The following is a 17289-nucleotide window of genomic DNA, read 5'->3' as shown; positions in this document are numbered from 1 at the left end:
ATTTATTAAGTAAGAGATAAATTGTGAGGATTGTTTCCAAGGTAGCTACAGAGACACATAAACAAAGCTAAACACAACAATGATTATTTAGAGGCGCTCAATACGGAAAAAGCTAACCTGAATTGCCATTATAAATAAACACCAAGTGTCGCATGTTTCTACCTTTTGTTTCATCAAGATTGAGTTTGCAATTTTTTTTGTTGCATAATTCAGCCAAAAGTGGTGCCCCACCTACTCCGACACCCTTATATCACCCTACATGGTGTACAGTAGCTAGTAGTGTCATCTTAGGTAGTAGTGTCATCATTGGGTACATTATCAAGAGTTTGAACGGTGTAGCTCTGTATTATGCAAAACCCCAGTAACAAACCATAAGTATAAATTGGAATTCTTAACAAAGCTCTGAATGAACTATACAACACTATTTCATAGCACACATTACACTGAAAAGTTAACTTTGTCACAATATCCTTTAGCAGTATTAGGAAACAGTTCTCAAGAGTATTGATGACCTGCAGTACACATGATAATAAGCAGCAACACAGAACAGAATGTAGCTTACATTGAGAAACACTACACTGTGTCTAGCATGGTTCGAATCGACCATCTTGTTCCTTGGTGTCTTCTCTATAACACATACATCTCCAGATTCTTATAGCACACCTACAAAGTTAGAGTTGAACATGATATAACAAAACGGAAAATGGAGAAAGCACATGCACGTGTACGTGTGTGTGTAGTATGTGTGTGGTGAGTGCAGTGTGTGTGTGTGTGTGTGTGTGTGTGTGTGTGTGTGTGTGTGTGTGTGTGTGTAGTGTGTGCACCTGTATGTAGTGCAGTGTGTGTCTGTGTGTCTCTTTGTAGTGCGTAGCATGTGTGTGTAGTGTGTAGAGCGTGTGTGGTGTAGTGTGTATTTGTGTAGCGTATGTGTGTATTTGTGTATGCAGTGTGTGTGTGTTTCTGTGTGTAGTGCAGTATGTGTGTATTAGTGTGTCTGTGTGTGTGTGTGCGTGTCTCTGTGTAGTGTGTAGCATGTGTATGTGTGTGTGTGGTGGTGTGTGTGTAGTGTGCATGTGTGTGTGTGTGTGTGCGTGTGTGTGTAGTGCAGTGTGTGTGTGTGCAGTGTGTGTGGGTCACTGTGTGTGTGTGTGCATGCCTATCTACTTATCTATGTTGGTCCATACTCACCTACGTGAGCAAAATCATTAAATGATGAAAGCAGCTTGTACGTAAGAAAAGCGAAATGAAGTTTGTAATAAACAGTTACGAGTAAACTTTGCTTTGAGGTGATTTCTTTCTGGCAGGCTGAAACATGGGTGACACAACTCTCCTTAGACTTTTTGATTTACTTTCTATTCTTCAAGTTTTACAGGCATTTAATAACTGAAAAACATTGGTGCAGGCCTTGTAGACTTCCAGGAATAGCTTATCCCTTTGAGTTGAAAGTGGGTATGTCCTTTACGAACATGAATGAAAATGAAGAGCAGCTTTGTGGCTTTGTTGAGAGGATTGGCGAGAAAAAACATGATAGTTAAACTATAAAACAGTTTAGAAGATACTTCTGTGCATAACGTGCCATCTAGCATTAAGTTTACTCTTCCTGTTATACCACGTCATCACTAGCACAGTTAGGTGGGCCACATTTCAAAGGTCCCAAAAGAGTTTCATTCACAATTACAAGTGGGGGTACTTTGTACAGAGCCATTGAAAGGGATAAGCTTTTGAGATGTTTCCCATGAAGAAAGCAGGAGAAAACTCTGTTGGGGAATGCATTTTCACACTTTTAGATACTTACATAGCTCTGGTTTTATTTTCAAAACCAGATCTGGAGTGTTCGAGAAGAGCAACTGTGCATGTTTCTACATAGAAAGATAGTTAACAAACAAGTCTTACCAGAGATTTCTCTCACTTTCTTAACGAGGAAAATCTCAAAAGTTATCCCTTCTAATGGCTATCTGTACAAACAATCCCCACTCTTATTGCCATTTTTGTGCTATGATGTAATTGTGGATAAAGCTCATTAAATAACTGGACGGGACAGACTTGCACTGGAGCACACTGAGAGTGAACTTTAAACTTACAAGCATGCACTAAACATGTCACAATGCATGGCCAATCTTAGGGAAGAATAATTCACTACCATGAAACTTGACAATGATACAATATACAAATAGAATTTGTGACACAAAAGATCTAGAGTAGTAGAGAAGTCAAGGGCATTATGTAGTGTGGAGAACTATGAAATGAGTATATTCATACTTTCATTTAACAGTTAAACTTACACTTAGAATTTTTCTCGGGTATGTGATACCAGCGCTCTATCATCTGGCTACAAATAATAAATCAAGTGCATTACACTGCATATACCGTATAGCCTAAATATTTCGAAGGGAAACTTTTTTTTGCTGATTGTGTAGTGTTGGGGGGTTATCAGCAAAAATTTTATCCTTGAAATATTAGACCTCCCATAGAGAGTAACACATTTGGGTAGTATTTGTGAAAATTTTACCTTTAGCAACAATTAACTCTTAAACCTGCATAATCAAGAAAACTGGATTTAAACTTAATAAATACGCATGCCTTGCATAGAGCGCTGTAACTTTCGAAGCATCCATTCTATGGCTATGCGATTTACATTATTCTACTTGTGATGGAACAAGGATTAAAATGATACCTAGAGTTTTACCCTAATGTTACAACGTGAGGCCATGAAAATAACTTTTTGGTAGGGAACATGCAAACTTTTTATTACATACCTCTATAAAATGGTCGATGACTCAATGGTAGTTGCTCCTATCACCTTGCAGTGACTTCCATTGGACTTGTCGTGAATTTTTGTATCAGGCAATATATGATTTACGTGGGTAATCCCACAATCAAAAGTAAGCATGTGGCAAGAATTATGAAACACGGAGACTTGACTTGTCGATGTTCATCACTTCATAATAAGTAAGCCACTGTAGTTACAGTGCTCCTCCAAGTAGCCCAGTGGACACACCTTTTAAATCTATGTGTGCTTGTAGGCTGTAAGAATCAAGTTATCTCACCTAGTGTCACCATGCGAGCCCATATTGTGTAAACATGCATTTTCGAAAAGCAGATTTAAGGGTTAACCTTGAAAAGAAATATTTAGGCTATTTAGTACATTGCCTGCCTTATGATCTCAGGGTGGTTGACGATCCACAAAAGTTGGATTTCTTACCAAGAGTGTACCTTGACTCTTGACTTCTACATACAGCAAAAACTTAAATGAAAATTTCAACAATTTGTTTGGATAAAAGCAACTATTAAACTTTCGTGCTGTAAAGTTTCCCACCCAAAGCTTCGGTGATTATACCAGACTATGTATGGAATTATTAGTAAACACCACTTGTCACCCTTAATCACTCACAAACCTTAATGCACTAGTTTGTAATGTACTGGACAGTAAACCAGCCACGTCTCAGGATACTAAACTTAAATTTTAATACAAGATAGATAAGCACCCAATACCTCATTTAAGCTATTAAACAGAAAATAAACCAAAAAGGTAGGTTTCCAAGATCACGTTACAATTATTGAATGTAAAAGTGCTACTTGAAATGATGCTTGTACTGTCCTATGCCAAAAATTCCTTGTTTAAAGGATGAAGATCGTACAATACAGGATACATTAGAGTGACACCTCCTTGACAGTAGGTAGTATAGGCATGCTGTCTACTTCTAATAACGATACAGTTGAGTCCTTTGTGGAGACTTAAACCCATATGCATGCCATACAATGGTGATGGGGTAAGGTAGAGGTTTAACCAGTTTGTATACAATGCATTTATTGCTCTTTTTACTCCACAACCCACATTTTAAAAAAAGCTGGTAGCCAATACCACCAGATTTATTTTTTTTTGCGTGATTTATTTTTTTGAAATATAACAAGTAAATAAACAAGAAACAGCAATTGAAGTACATGTGATGGAAGCATGCACCTGACCCTCACGCATTGCAAGGTCAAGTGCTGCGATAGTAACTGGACTGGCAGGGTTACAGTAAAGAAAAACTGGTGGAGCATCTAATCTAGGACACTACACTACTGGACTTTCTAAGCAGCAGGCAGAAATGCTAACCTCTTGTAAGCAATACTAGCCACACCTCCCATTCCCCCGAAAAGTAGGGAATACCAATGGGGTGAAGGAGCCCATTTCAACATCACTCACTATAATATAGCTAAGATCAGACCGACTTTCTTCTTTTGTGTGTGGGTGGGGAATAAGTGATCTAGTACACTTCCCATAGAATTTCTGTGTAACGTTTCACCAGCTCTATGGTGGGTGCTGATTGGCCACTTTTTCCGCACTCACACACTAAGAAAAATTCTGTCTGGTCTACGCAATACTACTATAGCCACGCCTACTGGTGCGTTTTATTTAGAGAAAGTAGTCTGGTACCACACTAGCCTTTTCAAAACAATATAATCTCAACGTGTGTATCTACTTATCCAACTTACCTTTAGTCCGTTTGAGCAGTTTTCTCTGTGTGCTGATCACCCCTTGGGGGTAGACTTGAGTTCTGGACAGAGCCTGGTACCGCTACATCACGTGCGTACTGAATGAACGCTAAAATTTTAATTATTTGCCATGTCAGGAACAGAGGAAATTAACGCCTCGACGTGGTAACAAACCAGGTCAGCAGTGTTTATAAATTCTTAAACTTTGAGCATTGAAACTTACGCAATTGGAATTTGCGAATTCCAATTGCCTAATGTCCTAGTGACCAAACGGTAAAGTAAATAGGCGCTTCGCGCGCGCAGCGCGCGAAGCGCCTATTTACTTTACCGTTTGTAATATTAGACTTATAATTGGCCCCAAATTACACGGATCTTGGTGCATACGTGACCAGTGTACAAATCCCTATTTTATTTAATTTAGCAATTATTAATTTTACTCTTTAAATTAATGCTTGAGCAGTTTTTAAATGCAGTATAACATCATATGCATGGCTTGATCTTTACATTTGCCTATAGTCTGATGTAGTATGGTAACTTATGTAGTTATACTGTAGCTCTGAACAAGTTGTAGATCGCAAACTAATTTAATGTGTTATAGATACTACATAACATAATAATGTATTCATGTTGTTGGTTACTATAGTAAACATCATGCATGGACCTTTTATATCAGAACTGAAATGAAGAGTTCATGACATGTTTACCAAGTTAGTGGGCTCAATGTCACATTTGGTCACCATCATAACACATGGTTCACAAACTGACCACTATCTAAACAATGATTATGACATAAGTACATTATATGGTTTTGTACATCACTGAACTATAATAACTTGTGGTTGTTCTTAAGACTATAAAATAACCTTCATGTCATATGCCATGCACAACTGAGAAAATAGTGGGCTTGATCAATTGAAGACTTTCATCTAGTGACTGGAAACATTTCTTCTTGACAGCTGTGGTGTGGCTTAGCCACTCAAGCTTTGCCAAGAATATTGGTGTACAGATATCTGTGCTCTAAGGTGCTAACATTTTGCTCCAGTTGTGAAAACCTCTTTAAACATCCGTAAGCTGCTCAAATTGTGACAAAAATATTGGAAAGAAGGTGTACATAAATATCAAGATATCTGCTCAAAGGACAGTGCCAGTGATTTGCTAGCGTTCAAGTTGTGAAACACAATTAGACATTTTGATTAAAACACGCTGATCAAGTTGTGACAAGAATATATAAAAGAAAGTTTGTATTAGTGTCAAGATATCTGCCAAAAGAATTGATATAGAGTGTGATCCATATACATAGAGTGGCTTATTAATCAACAATTGAATTTGACATTGACATCCATGACCTAGCTAGCTATACTAGACTAAGGATATAGTAAATGTGTACATAACAAAAGCACATGTAATGTTATAGTGATTATTTCATTTTCTTGTTGCAATATCATTATGAAGTTATAATAAGGTGATATACAGGGTATGTATGTAGAGCTGTAGAGCTCAGCTACATAGCTAAGTAGATGTTTTGTGAGGTAAAATTAGAGCATATTATTAAGTATAGGATTAGCTACACATATGATTAATCTGATTGGGACAAGAGAAATGTACACATGACTAACAACAACATAGTTTCATGTACTGTGTCAATAATCTGCTAGTTTACTCTTTAATCTCAAATGTCGATTACTGCACAGGGCCGGAGGAGGGAAAATTGAGTTGGTCAGGCCATTGACTATAATGTTGAAATTGTTACTATATACATGCCAATGAGAGAGGAGCTGTTTTCGCACACTCTGCGAAGTGCGAAGCATGAGCATTCTAGGGGGGTCTGGGGGCATGCCCCCACAGGAAATTTTTGAAAATTAGACACTCAGATATGCAATTTTAGTGATATTTCACTGGTAGCTAGCTAGCTATATAAATATGCTCAAGCCTATCTGTTGTTCTTCAGACTTTCTATACTATGTATAATTGTAGACCTGACATACAGGGGACACAGCATGAAACTTGCTGTATGGTTAATTTAGTTATAGCTAACAATTAGAAGTTGGGGGGTCTGGGGGTGCAACACCCAGGAGCTGCAGAATTTTTGCAGTTTAAAGGCTTGAAAATGCCTTAAAATTTAAAATTGATGCTAAATTTTTAAGTAAAACTAGCTAGCAACTTTCCCCCCCAAATTTCACAGGGAACCCATGCAGCATGGCCCCCTTTAGCTAGGATATAATTACTATACAGTGAATTCACACAGCTACAATAAAAAGCTACACAGCTACAATAAAAAGCTACACAGCTACAATAAAAAGCTACACAGCTACAAAAATACAGTATAGACAGTATTGGACAGTCACGAGACCAATCAGTGGACAGTCACGAGACCAATCAGTATTCGAAAATGGCGCGATGTGGGTGAGACTGAGAGTTTGCTCAGTATCTCGACAGGACGAGTGGGTAGTTGAAGAGTTTTTTTTTTTTTTTAGCTTGATAATAAAATTAATGACATAAGATAAAACAGTACATAATAAACAAAAACAAATTATCTTACATATGGGCCCGAGGCCTCAGCGACCTGCACAGCAATCGGTGCCTCAGCAATGGGACAGCGCAAACTGGACCTGGCACCGCGAATGCACAGTTGAAGAGGAGTGATTTCTACTCAACATCTCATCCAGATGGCCACCATGTAATGTATTGGTGTACAGCTTCTTGCCGCGGAATGAGTCATCTGGTTTGTCACTGCCAGCCCTTCGCCCAGTAAAAGAAGCCAAGAGAGACAAGCCAAGGAATGCTAATGATTATTTTATGAAGATTGAATTGTGATATAAGTGTGCTGGTTTAGAATCAAAGAAGGCACCTGCCTTACACGTCAGCACACGTGATAACTGTACGTAGAACCCATAATCATTTCTGTACAAAACGATACGAATTCTACGCTGTACTGTAAGGTAATTGGAGGTACTGTACGTGTAGTTCTGTGCTTTAGTTAGGCTGAGAAACTAGGTAACTACTCGTGTCATGCATTTTCAATAACATCTGTAAAATGTACGTAGCTACATGTAGATGTGATCGTTCAAAGATTGCATGAGAGTAATGTATAGTTCGAGCTGGTCAGCTAGTTGGTTCAACTCCAGATTATTGGTCCGGCTCAGGCCTGACCAACCGGACCGTCTCCTCCGGCCTTGTAGTAGAGTAATCCATGTCTGGTTGAGAGCCATATTGACAACTAACACTTGTAGGTAAACTTTGAAACTGTTTGATGACACCATTATTACCTGAAATAGGAATATTAGTAACATTGTTTGTTCATACATGCACGCACACATGCACACACACTCGCACGCACACGTACACACACAAACACATGCACGCACGCACGCATGCACGCATGCACACACACACACAACTCACCAGGAGGTACAATATTCCACCACAGAGAATTGCTGGTATTAATCCTAGGAACATAATCTAGCAAAACCCTGAATGACCAGATCAACAGAGTGTCCTATACCATCACTGTGTTCTAACTGGTACAGCTACATAGAGACAGAGTATAATTATGTATCAATTGAAGTCCTATAATTGTCTGGTCATAACTTACAATGAGAGCCTGTGAGTAGTATTTGTGCATGATGGGGAACATGAAGAGAGCACTGGCCACTGAGTACACACAAAATCCTGACACTATCAGTAGAGCTGATGTTGTCTGAATATATACTGTACCTGTGAGAGGACAACACATTATATAATGATACAATACAGTAGTGCTGTATATTAGTGATCACAGACATTAGCACCTTTTCACAAAATCATATTGACCAGAAATCAGCCTCAAAATAGCTTCATTGTGCATTGGTAGTATTGGTTAGGTAGAATCAAGCCCAAAATTGTCTCCAGAATGGCTAAACATGCCTCAGATATGTAGGTTACTATGGAATTTTAAAATCTTTTTATTCAGTGGAATTTTCTGCCGACAGACCAACTAACTATTGCCTTCAGATAAGTGTAACTCTATAATGACTATGGCTACAAGCTTGATTTTTTTTTCACTATTCAACGTCACCTCAGCCCGACAGGTGCCTTTTGGCATACCGCAGTACATACAGTGGATTTACCTTTGTCCTCTTTCGAGTCCCATTTCTTTTTGCTGACAGCCTAAAGGGTCAATTTGTGGTAGCGTGATGGCTTCCCTACTTTGTAAACAGGAATTGTCCATAGTTTCCATGATGACTGGATTGATTGCAGAGGCACTTCTCCTACTGTTCTTCATTTGTAGTACTGTGTAATGGGCTGAACATAGCTGAAAGCGAAGTATAATGGCCACTAAATCAGTAATTGATAGTTTGGATGCATGTTTAGACAAAATATTAACTCTGGCACCATTCTTTCTTTTGATGTGGTTTATGAGTCATAATGATAGTACAAAATAAGTACACAAACAAATATAAAGACAAATTAGGAACTTAAAGTTCAATTGGGGATCATAGAAAGGTATAAGGGAACAAGGGAGGTTGTCTATACACCTGCAGATATACTAGCTAGTGAACATTCAATCCCTAATTCATTCATGGGTATAGGGATTAAATGCCCACTAGCAGAGTTGGGGCAATTACTTTTTAAAAGTAACTCTTTACTACTTTAACTTGTAGCTAAAACTAATTAGTTACAGTTACATATTACCCATAAAACAAAGTAACTATAATAATATATTACTTTTGTGTCCACAGTCTTAAGCTGTCACATGTGCAACTACCACCATATCACATGATATGATTGTGTCGTTGGAATCTTGGCTATAATTGTATTTGAGAGAAAGAAGTTGGTCAATAAGCTTCATTCATTACTTCAAGGTGGGCTTCGTTACTTATTGTGGCTATCCATTGTGGCTAGGTGTTACTCAATGGATTCGTAATGAGATTAGTGAATTTGTTACTTGTAGTAATTACTTAACATTAGACTCATTAAAGTAACTTCATTACTTAGGTGATGCATCACATTTGTAAGTAAAGTATTACTAGCATAATTTGTTATATTACTTAGTTACCACAAAAAGCAATAATATTACGTAACGACACTGCACCCTAGTATATCTGCAGGTGTAGGCAACCTCCCCCGTTTCCCTACTTTTTTCTATGATCCCTAATTGAACTTAAAATTTCTTATACTCGTGTAATTTATGTAAAGTGACAATTTCACACATGATGCCATTGGCTTGTGAAATTAATGCTGGTTATCCTGAAATTTAAAAAAAAATTAGTGTGGGATTCTATTGTTAATTGTGGGCAAAATCATTCCTATTTACATTCTATCTATTGTGCAAATGTAGAAGCTGGTTCAATTCTAGATGTATAGATATGTGCAGATAACAACTATTATAGGCTCCTCCCCATCTACTATTCATGGTTAATGGATGTAAGTTTCTTCATCCCTCAATCCATAGCTTGAAAGTTTGTATTCCTGTATGAGGTAGTCACCCAAATCTCACCAAAAATAAAAATAAAATTACTGTCATGTAAATATGAGCTTTTTCTAAGGCAAAACATATAGTAATCATGAACAGACACAGCATTTTAATGTTAATAATAATATGTAGCCAGATTTTACAAAGCCATCCAAATTACACATCAGGTAAAATCACACTAACATCACCAGTGGGTAGCTACACTACGATACTATTGGTTTTAATTTTCAACATCACTTGAGGCTGGTTCATTAAGAGCCATCCTTTCTGCATGGTGTGGTAAGCTTGAATGACAATTTCTAGTCTTGATAAGGACTTAACTTGATGAGAATCAGTGGTGCACTGGTGGATGGTTTCTGGTCAAATGTTTCTATATTAATTCTGCTTTATATTAGCCACTGAGGAGCCAGCACAGTCTTGTGACCTCATGTCAGGACTTCATTTGTGGCCTACATCCATGTATATCTGTTGCCCACACCACCATCCCTCTACCCCCTTTGTGAGCACTCATGATGTCAGATTTTCTTATGTGTTGGGAAACCCTACAAGTAGCTATGAGTACTGGGAATGCTCAGAAAGGTTATGTCTCTGTTCTCAAAACTTCTAATGTGCAATTTGGTTTTCCAAAATACGGTACATAATTATCTTCAGTATAAAGCTCAACATATCATATTCATGCATTAGAAAACGCCACTAACCTAGTAGGAATCCATAAGATAAGAAGATCACAGAAAGGTAGGCTAGTTGTGGAATAGTAGTTCTCAGTGATGCCCTAGCCTCCAGTGTTGCCATACGAGTAAAGGTGGTACCTTGATTTTGAAATACTCTGTAATAACATAATGAAATAAAGGATCATTACAGGTAGAAAACTACATTTAGAAATAATTGTCAAACTTCAGTTTTGCTTACATGTATATGATTAAAGAGTGAAACCTTCTCCAACTTTTCAAACACACCTTAAGTAGCTAAAGTCTTTGAGTAGGCTGTAGGACCAGGTGTCCTACAGACCTTCAGCACTTGTGCTGTAAAGTAATAATAAATAAATAAATAAATAAATAAAGAATTTGCATACACATCAAGATGTCACCTATAGCTTCCAAAGTTTGTTCTTACATTTTTGCAAACACACACAAACATAACTGTAATGATACATGCATTTTGAACCCTATATAGCTGGTGTTCCCCCTTCATGTTATACCTATATGTGAGCACCTGTGGTATAGCAACTTTGGTTTTAAAAATATTTAATTGCAGGAGATATTATTAGGCTGTTTCTTGTACTCCAGATGTTAAGAAAGAATGTATAATCTTAAGTTAAAGTTTTACTAGCATATCTACTAAAGTTTATCAGGGGCGGATCCAGAGTACGAAAAGAGGGGGGGGGGGGGGGGGCACCTTGCTGAAAAAAGTTGAAGAGCAAAAAAAAAAAAAAAGGTCACAACAATAATAGCTAGTTATCCTTTACCAAATATATTATATCACGTATGTTATGTAAATAAAATCCTATTTATAGCTTCATAAGTAAGCTGCACTGCCTCGTGAACATTGTGACTGCTTTTTTAGAGTAATCAATATGACTGCTCTATTAGAGTATCTCGATCTTGTATGCAATTTCTTGAAGGGGGGGGGGGCATTTACCCCAAATGCCCCATCCTGGATCCGCCATTGAGTTTATTGAGTTATTACCCGTAAAGCGCATTGTGCTGTGCCAAAAAGACAGTTTAACCACACTTGAAGAAATGTCATGACATACTCTATACAATAATATACACTGTACCATATCAATCTAATACCTCCACTTTCCAAACATGGTGTATAAGAAATCATCATCACTATCAGTGGTCTCTTCTTCCTCTTGTGACTGCTTAATAGCTTTAAATACTGCTTGTGGATCACCAGATTCTTCATAGCATTGTAATATAGCCTCCCTCATCGTACTATTGCTCAACATGAACGCCCACGCTAAAGTGGTATATTTTTAGGTAACTTCATTCAGATTATTCTTTTGAGAACAATAACATAGAATTTGTCTTACTCTAGTATGAAGCATTTCTACTAATCTTCTCTAGTGTCAACTCCTTGAGGTACCACAATGGTCTGTGTAATCTCTCCAGTAATTGTGTTCATGCTATGCATGTCTTTTTGTAACAGTGCTCAAGTAATGCTAGCTGTGTGTTCCTTACAACAATACTGATGATGTCACTCTCTCAATTAACTGCTACCATCCCATGGGTACCAGCCAAAGTTTCGAAAGTCAGTGAGTTCATTTTGTTAGAATGCATTTTTATTGTATTTGCCTTTTCCATTAGAACTTCCACAGTGTTGCTCATTTCTATAAAACTGCTGATAACTGTTTCACAGAATGTAGTAATGCAGAACCAGGAGCAGCTGTTACTACTGGTATAGATGTTGATGATTTAGTCCGTGATTCTCTTAGCAAAGCTGAAGTGTACTCTTCACCTAATCACCATCAACAATCACCACTTCTTCAGTATACATTTACAAGTACAACGGGAATGTCCCCAGTACTTGGTGATGCAGACAACAGAACGGGCCATACTAAACCAACAGGCAGCCAAAACAGATGGCATAATGATGCTGGTCATTTGATCATCATCAAAATGTTATTAGAGGAAACATGGTATCTAGAAGTGCATCAAGAGCCAAGACTCCATTGAAAGCTGTAGATGTTGACATAAGCAATACAAGTTATTCCTTGCAGACTAATGACAGGACTATGGTTAGAAAACCCTAAAACTGTCAGTGATTATGAGAGCCATGATCAATATAAGGAATATGCTAGTAGTAGTCTGCCAGGGATTATGAGACAGACAGCAGGAAATTCCAATGTTGTATCCCTTTTTGAGTGTTATGGTACCCGACAGGTATGCTTGTACTGTGCATAGACAGTTTACAGAGTTAGCATTTTCATTCAAGCCATTGTTTATGTGAATTCTGTAATGCTGGTGTTAGCATGTTTGTTTGCCTTTTAGAAGACTGTACACGAAAGTGATCAGGTACCAGCTGACAACTGTTCTAATAGAGGTATGTAAGTGTTTTGTAGTTTTAACTAGTATGTCAAGAGTATGTGTACTGTAGATGCATTCATCTTCTCTCCAAACTTGTGAAAAAGATTTTCAAGAACAAGCCTCCGTACGGATGACTTTCATTGTGCTATTGCTTGTGAATATTTTTACTTACATTGTATGAAAACAACAACATCTGTTATTTCATTTCTGTCTATAGCTATACACATTTTCTGGTATAAAGTTAGGGTGATAGTCAAAATTGGAGATATGGAATGAGAAAAAACTTTTAAACAATTTTTTTAATTTCTTTTAGCCTAGACAAATGAAATATTATAAATTGAATGCTGTAGATCTGTGTGTAGATTAGAGATGCAACAATACAGTGTGTAGATGTATTGATGTATTGCCTCTGGTGTATCACGATACAGCAGTATATTGCGCGATACAAAGTGGAGTCTAATGGTCTATGTTATTGTTTTAAAATTTTTTTTTTAAGAAACAAGTGAGGTAATTTTTCTTTTAGAAGCACTACACATTACGCAGTTTAACCACAATGTACAATAATTTGATTGTCAAACATGTTAAGCCACGATATGCGATATATCGATACAGTTTGACTTCGTATCGATACAGTGATATTGTTTTAAAACGATATGATATGGGTTATATCGCTGCATCTCTAGTGTAGATTAATTTGACGTTTCTGCGATGGTTTTGTGTTCAGGCTGTTTCTGTTATACAGTGAAACCTGTGTACTAAGGTTGTTCCCAGCATGAGGAACATCTCCATCTGTAGGATGGTTCTTGCAATTACATAGGCTAGTTCAGTATATATGTAACAGTTGGTGTAGTTAGGTGGACTCAGATATGCATGCAGTTGTTCCAGCATTTCCATTATTGGTAGCTTTCAAACTACTATTTACCTGGCACAACCATAATATAACTTCAATATTTAGTGCATCTCTTTGTCAGGGGAAGCTTCCAACAGACTGCATGGAAAATGGTTGTGTGGTGTCAGTTTATAAGAAAGGCTCTCACAGTTGCAAGTGTTAGCATTGCAACTGCTAAGATTGGTCTCAACTGCTAAGAGTGCCAGCATTGCAACTATATAATATTATTTAGTTCAAGCATTTTGCAGCAAATGTGCAAGTTATAAGAGGTGGCACTAATGTAACACTACGTGGAAAAAATTTCATTGTAGAAAGGCTTTTGCTTTACCTTTGACAGTTTTGCTATTATTGTTAGCATGTTTCTTCCAAGTTAAATGTTCGTCTATCACTACTCACAGGTATTTAGCCAATTTGTATGTTGTAACTATTTACTGACTATAGACTTGGTAACAATGCTTTATGTATAGGTCTTTTTTCTTGCCACTTCCTTTCATCAAGTAACCAGTTTTGTCCATGCCACCACAATGAAGAGGTATGAAACTGCTCAAAAGTGAGTCCTTTAGTGAGGAGATCTGCTGGATTGTCATTGGATTAACCATGCTGCCAGGTGATGTTTGGAATTGACTGGTTAATCTCTTCCACTTGATGTTTGATAAACTGAGGTAATTACCTGGCTAGATGGATTCATTTAGATGAATTGAACTTTATTTGTATTTTCCTAGTTTTCTGGAGTGAGAAGATCATTATGGTATGGCTTGTTTCTGTGAATAAGTACAATAGTGTCCATTTTTGAGCGAATATATATAAAATTAATTGGCAAGATTTTTGTTTTGCCAACCCTAAATAGCACTGCTAGCTATAGTCTGCATGATTTTTTATTTGTGTATAGCTAGAACTCATAGAAACAGTACAAACACAGTTAATTAATTTAGTCTGTAAAGAAGAGATGAGATAAATTGGCAACTAATGAATTTACATAGCTACACAATTTATTTAATAGCATAGAGTAAATCTAGTATAACTCTGTGTCCACGAGTATAGCTAAGTGTTGAAAGCATGTAGATAGCTAGCTATTATAATTATGTTGAAAGGGTAAATGAATACCGTCAACAATATAATTATATTTTTAAGCACATTCTAGTATGCATGCCGGTCTCACTCGTGTGTAAGTGTCACTGTATCAGTGGAAGTCACTGCCCTCACCACTCTAGCTATAGCTCGAGCTATAGTACCAAAAGCGAACGTGCATGAGAATAAAAGTCATGAGTGAATCAGGCATTGAACCCTGGCCATTAATTCACATATTAAAGCACTGATGCATGCTCACTATGACATAACAATCAACTACATGGTGTTACATTAAACCCTGTTTTTGTGATCATCGTACATAATTGCGTATGCGCAGCCTTATTGCGTAATCTTGCACCTCACGTGCTGATCTGAGCCCTATAAATTCGCCACCTTGACTCGACTCGCCACCAGAACACGGTAAGGTCGCTGATTCCACTTTGAGTGTAATTGGTAGCAACCGTACGCGTATTGGATAGGACCGCGCCAGGTTTGACGTTGAGTGAATCCGTTTCATGATCCGGCTGAGTGCGACGTTTCCTGAGTATTAGACTAGTCTGTGGCCAGTGGGTGAGTATCTATCTTAACTGTTGTATGTACGCGGCATGTGCAGTCCTTAAGGCCAGAATGGCTTAACAAAACCCGGCTTCTATGTCTTGTAGTCAGTCTACTCGGTCGATATGACATGGCTCAAACGCTGGACTAGCCGCACTTCATGTCAGAATCCGGCGTTAAGGTCGGCATAGAACCATGCTAGAAGGTGCATGCATGTTCAGTTCACGGCTAGATAAAGTAGTAGTCAATGCCGTCTGCCTCATGATTCAAGGTGTCTTCAGTGCCATTTATAGCAGCTCACAGCCAGTGTCATTCGGCTACTATAAGCTCAGTAGAATGTTGTATTAGCTTAAGCGGACTGCGCTGTAGCTATCAGTGAAAAATTAGCTGATGTATGCATGTTGTTTATGAAAACGTGAAAGGTCACTGTTGTTTGTTGTGACAATTGGAACGTGTTGGTTATCAACAACAATCCTTAGACATTAAGAATACTTTAGGCCACTCCAAATAAATTCTCTGTTTCCCGTCCACCGCCCGCATCTGGTTACTGTCAGCCCATTATTCCGTATTCTTCCATTATTTTCCGGTTTTTCTTACATACTGACAGGCTCAGAAAAGCCATCTTGAAACAGTGTCAGCTCACGTGTCAGCAGTGCTATCAACTTCACGTTTGTACTATTTTTGCAACTTGAAAAGGAAGGAACAAGCTTAAGCATGCTCTTATGTAGCTTTCATGGTTGTGCCAGGCAAATAATGGCTTTAAAAGCTGCCAAACTTATAATGAAATAATGGAAATGGACTGCCCGCCCACATGCAAATATGCTTGACTCCAGGACGGGAAACAGAGAATTTATTTGGAGTGGCCTTAGGGTACCCCACATCAACTCGTCAGTCTTTTGTGAACCATCATGACTATCTAGAGGTTATACTACAGTACTACGTAGATATTATAATGTGATTATATTGTTTATAGGAATGTCCAAATCCCCATCGCCCACAGGAACTGGTGCAGACGGCAGTAGCCGTGCACCTGATCCCACTGGTGAGTTAAATATATTGTGTGTGTGTGATGGTTAATTGTATTGTGGGACAAGCATATCAAGAAGTTTGCGGACATTTGCTACACTTTTGTTGATGGCAAAAATGCCAGCTGGAACAGGCATGCCCAATGCATTTCGATTGAAGAACCGTTAAAAATTAAATTTATTATCGTGTACCACCTATCTCAAGTCTGTTAGTAACTTTCCTAGCTTAATACGTGTAGAGCAACTCACGGCAAGTACAATAATGCCAAAGAAGTCCGTTTCACAGAAATTTGGCACGTAAAAATGGCCTAAACTGACCCGGTGTAGCAAATTTCCCCATAAATTTTGTGTTGGGCGTTTTGGGAGCATGCAATAAAGGGCTTATAACCTGCGACACATGATAGATACCTCCGATTCTGAACCAGATTTAGAAAGAGCAGTGAACAGTGATTAAGATGAGCTATAGCAAAAGGAATTCAGAGGAAATTTAAGCGTGTCATGTTAAGGTTAATTGAAAAGAGCTCACTTTTTCAATGGCAAATAAGTTAAGTTGTGTTCAAATTTCTTATAATATTAATTGTCATTTTTGGTAATATACGTATGTACTGTTTTACTATGTAGCCCCCACCGTGACATGTAGTGCCACAAGTAGTGGTAAGTTGATAAGCTTTGCCTATAATGTACTGCAAATATATTTTCACCATCATAGGATCGATGACGTCGTCATCAGGCAGTGGGATCCATGGTATGTTTAAATGTTTTCTCTGTCCTGTATTTGTTGTGTGTACATGT

At 37.9% G+C, this 17289-nt stretch overlaps 1 long non-coding RNA gene across 2 annotated transcripts; it reads right to left on the bottom strand.

Moving 5' to 3' along the window:
* Positions 1–372: 372 nt before the first annotated feature.
* On the bottom strand, positions 373–4753 carry LOC136257972 (uncharacterized). Of its 2 annotated transcripts, XR_010702476.1 has the most exons (4): positions 4480–4753; positions 2283–2329; positions 563–663; positions 373–512 (listed from the first exon to the last, which is right to left on the bottom strand). It is a non-coding gene; the product is annotated as an uncharacterized lncRNA (long non-coding RNA). The 2 variants fall into 2 exon arrangements; XR_010702477.1 differs by lacking the exon at positions 2283–2329 and having other exon boundaries at positions 4480–4748.
* Between the last annotated feature and the right edge of the window lie 12536 nt (positions 4754–17289).

The sequence above is a fragment of the Dysidea avara genome, chromosome 6, assembly GCF_963678975.1.
Source record: "Dysidea avara chromosome 6, odDysAvar1.4, whole genome shotgun sequence".
NCBI classification, from domain to species: Eukaryota; Metazoa; Porifera; class Demospongiae; order Dictyoceratida; family Dysideidae; genus Dysidea; species Dysidea avara.
The sequence above is the reverse complement of the archived record's forward strand: the minus strand, read 5'-3'. Positions and strand labels throughout refer to the sequence as shown.